Raw genomic sequence first — 6,000 nt, 5'->3', positions numbered from 1 at the left:
CTCCATTCTTATAAGAGGCTAAAAACCAGAGGAAGCGGAGACAATGCCTACTGGCTGTTGGAAGAGTCAGCTCTCGAGTTCAGAGCCTGGCGTCCAGCACTCAGAGTAGCCACGTGCTCGCTGTGTGATGGACCTGTGGTAAAGCACAGCACTGTCCTCCCCAGGGCTCCTATCAGCTGGCCTCTCTGAGCCTTCCCGAGCCACATAGTACCTTCTCTTCTGGGTTGCCCGCTGTTCCTCATGTGCACAAATACCTTAAGGCCAAGCTGTAACACCAGCTCCTGCCATGACACATGCCCTGGGGCTGCCCGCATCATGAGGCAGCCACCTGTCTGCCTTTGCAAAGGTGGTTCATCAAACACTCCAGTCTCCTGGCCGAGGCAGCCACCTCTCACCCTGTCTGGGCTGCTGTGCTCGGAAACAGGCTTGCCGAGAAGCCGTAGGCCTACGTATGTCTCTCAGTGCTCCAGGAGCTTGCAAACTGCAAGAAAATTAACGAGTATTTTAACAAGCTGCCCAGCCAGCAGGGACCCTGGGATTTTTATGTGAGGACTCCATGGCTAATCCTGTCAAAGTGAACATTGGGTAGACCAATATTTGGCCAGGGAAAACTGCAGAAAGCTGCTGCTATGAGATCTTCCCTTTTGGAGAAGGACTGAGCGGCTGGCTAACAAGTCCTCAGGTCGCTGTGCTGGGCTTGGGGTGGGAAGAACAAAGCACTTCAGAGGACATTGATCTTACAGGGAACAAATTCTGATGCATCCCAGGAAGCCCCCGTTCCTGCAGTCACACCCCCAGAAGCTGGGGTGCACATTTGCAGAGTCTCAGACACCCACTTTGGAAAAGGCAAACCAGGGTTCTCCCATATAACACGTTATTTTTATTCTTACAGCCGGGGGTAGGTGACTTCTTCTCCATCACCTGCCAGATTCTGAACCTTCTCCCTAAAGCCTGAGAAGGGAGGCAGGCCAGGCAGGGCTGTTCTCTGCCACCAGCCCTGGCAATCATTCTTGCGGATGAAGGAGGAGGTGAAGCCCTCTCTGAGCTCCCAGGGTTGGTGCCAGCTCTCACTGTGAGCTCTCACGATCTGGACACAGCACCCACAGCCCTCCTTTGGGCATTGTCTGTTCTCTGTATCTCATCTTCTTGTACTCTGAATGCACACACATGCTCAGGCAAGCACATATATCCCTGTGCACACATGCTCATGCAAGTGCATGCTTACCCTCCTGGGGAGGATAACAGAGACACACATGGGTGCCCTGAGCTGAGAAGGGGAGCAGAGGGCTGGGATGCACTTAGGATCGGCTCGGAGAACATCAGAATTCCAGGTCCCCACCGGCCAGCTCCATATTGTCGGGTTAGGAACCTAATCTGTGGCCTAGTTTCTTTTTCCTTAAAATGAGGAGGATACCACCATCTACACAGGATTTCTTTCTATGAAGCATTACATGAAATGATAAATGCTAAGGCTCTTGATAAATTGCTGTATCATGCAAAGTCAAAGCAAAGTGGACATCCCGTGGGCATCTATAGAAGTATCCTCACATATTTTTATCCAAAGGTAAAAATTAAAGCTCCACAGTCAAAAACCATGAGTCCATGTAAAGTGGGATTGCCATTATCAACCCTTGTATGTCACCTCGGGGTAGGGGAAGTTAGTTGGGAGTATGCACAAGCCTGGAGCCCTGGACTGATTGAAAACCAGTTTCACTGCACAATCACACGGGGTCAGAAGACCAGTGACAACATTCTGCCTTTATGTAAGTTTTTGATATTTTGTTCACCATGAATCTTTCATATCAATTTTTAAATATCGCATGAAGATATTATTCACTTTGGTTACTCAGTTCTTCAGTGCTGCCTTGACCTTCCCATGGGAGGTGAGTGACTTCCGTGACTCCTCAGCTCCAGGCCTGCTAAGCTGGAAATGCGTGCCGCTCACGTTCGCCGCGCCTGTTTCCGTGGATCTCTCGTGCAGCCTTAGCCAAGCCTCTTTACCTCTGCTCCCCATTTGCCCAATCTATAAAATAACCAAGCTATTGTAAGGAGTATAAAGGAAGGCAGAACTCTAGTCCCCGAGGTCAAGGACCTTTCAGTCTGTTTGGGAGGCCAAACCGACATCACCTGAGGACAGTTTGAGCTGTTAAGTGGTACAGGACGCTGTGGTACCAACTGTTGTTATAAATTTTGCAGGAATTCAGAGCAGGAGGGAGACTTCTGGGAGCATGACCTCCCTCCAGTGGGTTCCTCAAGGCGAACCTGAGGTGAAAAACAAAATGTGGATGGGAAGGGAAAAGGCGCAGACATTTCAAGAGCATTGCTGCACAGGCTGAGTTGCCCGCTCCCTGCCATCTGGCTCACGGGCCTGATTCAGTTCTAAGCAGCCTTGATACACAAAACTATGGTCGCCAGTGCCCTCCGTCCCAAGGACGTCGTATTCCCCAAGCTGCTCGGAAATATGTCAGCCGGCCTTTTGGGTCATTCCAGCCATTTCAGCACCAAACCTTAAAGTGGTCTTAATGATTGCTTTTTATCACCATAAAAAAGAGTCAAGGTCATCAAATACAAGAGAAGTCTGAGAAACCACCTCAGTCAAAAAGGGCCTCAGGCCACGACTCCTAAATGAACCGGGTGCTCCGGATGGCAAGCTGGAACCCCAGGAGGACTTCCAGTAAAAACCGAGGAAGTCTGAATAGAGTACAGACATTAGTTAATAACAGGAAGTTAATTAGTATTCTACTAATGTAAGAGGTTGATAACAAGAGAGTGAACTGTCAGGGGTACATGGGGTTCTGTACTATCTATGTCGCTTCTCCATAAATCTAAAACTACTCTAAAATTAAAAGTTTACCGAAACAAAGAAACTTAATGGCGAGCATGATTACAATCAGCAAGAGGGATAAAGATTAAAAATGTGTCTTGAAGATATCAAAGATTAGTCACTTGGGCTAAAGGCCGTTTTCTGACTGTCCCCAAAGGGGCACCCCTTGGAGTGTGGGGGGAGTCAGCTGAATTGTAATGAAAAGGCTGGAGACACGGTCCAGGGGCCCAGTTACTCCTTCACCCAGCGGACTCTCCAGTCCTTAACCACAGCCCGGGTGTTCTGAGCAGAAAATGACTCACACAAATATCCCCCAGACAGAAGCTCAAGCTGTCAGCAGGGAGGTAGGATTCGTGTCTCCCCCGATCAAGAACCTTTGGGTTCCCAAGGTGGCTCAGGCTTCCTTTTTCAACTCCAGGGATCCGCTTGCCCCCTTTGTGTGTACGTGGACATGTGCCTTTTGCTTGCACACACACACACTTGCGTACATGCACACACACACATGCCACCAGGCCCAGCCCTCTCGCTCAACAGCTCCTGAGAAGCCTAGCAGCTTATGGTCCTCCCCAGGGGTTGTGCCACACACTTGCACCCCAGAAAGAGCGGCGCACCTGCATGCTCCCCTCCCTGGCGTCCAACCCCAGGCCGGACAATCACTTATCACATGCATTTGCCTTCCTGTTTCTCAAAATCATGAATAAACTGCAAAGTTCTTTGGCTTCAGTCTTTGTTCATTCTGCCGTCTGACTGGGACATTTCCTGTACCCCACACCAAGCAGTGCTCCAGGAGACAGAGATGGGGAGGTGGCATCTGGTGTTGGTGCAGAGCCCGCCATCCCGGCCAACAAGTCCATGAGATCTCATGACTGCAGAATGGAGCTCACCCACCCGACTCAGTAGAGCCTGGCCAGCAGCCCCACACACTCCACTGCTCAGGCACAGACAGCCCACGGAAGCATCCCAAGACTACGCATTTTGGGAGCCATCAGACCCACGGCAGTGCAGCCCCGTGGGCTCCGGCCTGGAGCTGTAGGGCCTCACCTCCTTGTCTCGGGGCCCCGTCCCAGGGATTTGGTGCTGGTGACTCACTGTCCTTGCTTTCACCCAGCGCGTGCCTCCCCCACCTCCAGTCTCTCTTCTCCAACACTGACAAAGCTTTCCTTCCCAGAACAGCCTTCATCTGGCCATTATGCTGCCTTCTGAAGCCCCCCAGCAGCAGACTTACTCTATGCTGCTTGAGGGGACCTTGTAGGGTTGACGGTGTTCCCTCCAGAGCCTCCTTTCTGCAAACCAGCTCCACCTTCAGTGACCATGTCACATACAGAGTTGTCACCACTTTGCTCCTTTGCCATGAACACCTTGATTTCCCACCATCCCTTAAAACTGACGATTCAGTTCTTCTAGCACAGTTTGGAGATTAGAAGGAAATTAATGAAATATTACTGATCTGCCCTTCCAACCTTTCCCTTTTTAGCAGTATTGGATAATAACTCCATTAGAAATGTCAAATCAGTGATTTTTTAATGCTATCATCCCTTCTACATTTAATGCCTGGATTTCTTCTCTAACGTAGAGCTTTCCTTTATCAGTGGAAGATTTTTGGCTAGCATGAATGGCAGATGAACAGTAATTATGCCTTACTGACCTTCAGATAAAAAGTTGATTCTTTGCTGCAACAAATAATGAAAATAAAGAACCCATCTCTCTGCCTTTTCCTTTTTGTATGTGTCTCTCTGTCTCTCTCTGTCTCTTTCCTCTCTCTTGATGATTATTATAAATTCGTAGATTTTCTCCATTGTAGAGATAAAGAAATAAAGCCAAGAGAAAGTGTCTTTTTCCAGTGTTAGGCAGCTGATGGTGACAGACCTTGGGCTTCCAGGCCAGCCTAACATCAAAACCCAGCCCCTGACCATCATACTCTCCAGCTTCCCTATGGTCTTTAAGGTTTCCAAACATGACTTTGAAAGTACACACGCTGGTATTCTGCTTGGTTAACACTAGATTCAGACATGTGTGTTAATGTCACTTTACTAGATCTCTGTCTATCCTCGGATGTTTTTTGTAATCATTTCTGTACTCCTTCCTGTTTTCCAGATCATTTTCTATGATAAAGAAGATAGAACCAAAACGGAAATTGAGAGACTCTGCTTTTTGCTGACCTTAGAGTTCCTACCTCTGTCATTCACCTTTTTTCTATGAACAATACCATAAATGTCACAAAGACAACTGAGAGAATAAGAACTTCCAGATGACGTGCCGTCCCCACTCCTGTTGCTTTATCTAAATATTGTCCACTGTGATCAACCAGCAGCGGTGTGGATCTCCTAACCCAGGGAATTCCTTCTCTTTTCTCAGTTTGTGTTTGGTTTTCTTTTGAAGTAGCTATACCTTCAACATCATATTGTGCTTGGTTCATATAATAATAAGTGATACTTGGCCTACTTTGTCCTCTCTACAAGATGGACTCCTCGTCTATTCTGTATTTGTTCATGATGGCTCTAAGATGGACTGCTTCCCAGCTCTAGGAAAAGGAGAGAGGAGGCCTGATATCTGGACTATTTTCTTTTTAAATAAAAATAAAAAATATGAGTCACAAGTAAGTAAATAGCTAATCGACATTTGTGGGATAAATAAAATATTACTGGCTGCATAAATCTGTCATTTAGAACATCGGTTTTAAATAATAGCTAACAATTTTGTCTTCACTTATATGTGCAGCAAGCACACTAAGCCCTTTACTTGCATTCTTTCTCTCACTTTATCTTTACAACAACCATCTAAGATGGATATTTTAGCATCATTTTACAGATGAGAAAACAGAGGCTCAAGAACTCTAAAATATTACCCAAGGTTTGTAAGTTGCAGGGCCAGCGTACAAAGCCAGGCCCTCTGATGCAGGAATCCACACTTTTAACCATTCTCTGTGACACTGTCACTTTGGAGTTTAGAATATGTAAGCCAATGGGAAAAGAACTTTTGACATAAAGCCACTCACGTGCAATGACTTCTGTCGCGTGAATTCTGAGAAACAGATTTCTGCTTTCAGTTATGATTGAGTGCCTTGGACCAGATTCATGTTCCTGCTAAAAATAATTTAAGAAGATGGATAAAAATGTTTTTTAAAACCATTTTCCATGCCTCAGAGAGCCATTGAAGCAGAGAGGAGGAGAGAGTCC

The 6,000-nt window shown here is 47.1% G+C and overlaps 1 long non-coding RNA gene across 2 annotated transcripts in view; it reads right to left on the bottom strand.

Moving 5' to 3' along the window:
• Nucleotides 1-646: 646 nt before the first annotated feature.
• Nucleotides 647-6,000, bottom strand: part of LOC140845856 (uncharacterized) — a 35,608-nt gene continuing 30,254 nt past the window's right edge. For both annotated transcript variants that reach the window (XR_012124778.1, XR_012124779.1), the window contains one exon: nucleotides 647-2,262. This is a non-coding gene — a long non-coding RNA (uncharacterized lncRNA). The remainder of the gene's footprint in view (nucleotides 2,263-6,000) is intronic.

The sequence above is a fragment of the Manis javanica genome, chromosome 13 (assembly GCF_040802235.1).
Source record: "Manis javanica isolate MJ-LG chromosome 13, MJ_LKY, whole genome shotgun sequence".
NCBI lineage: Eukaryota > Metazoa > Chordata > Mammalia > Pholidota > Manidae > Manis > Manis javanica.
The sequence above is the reverse complement of the archived record's forward strand: the minus strand, read 5'-3'. Positions and strand labels throughout refer to the sequence as shown.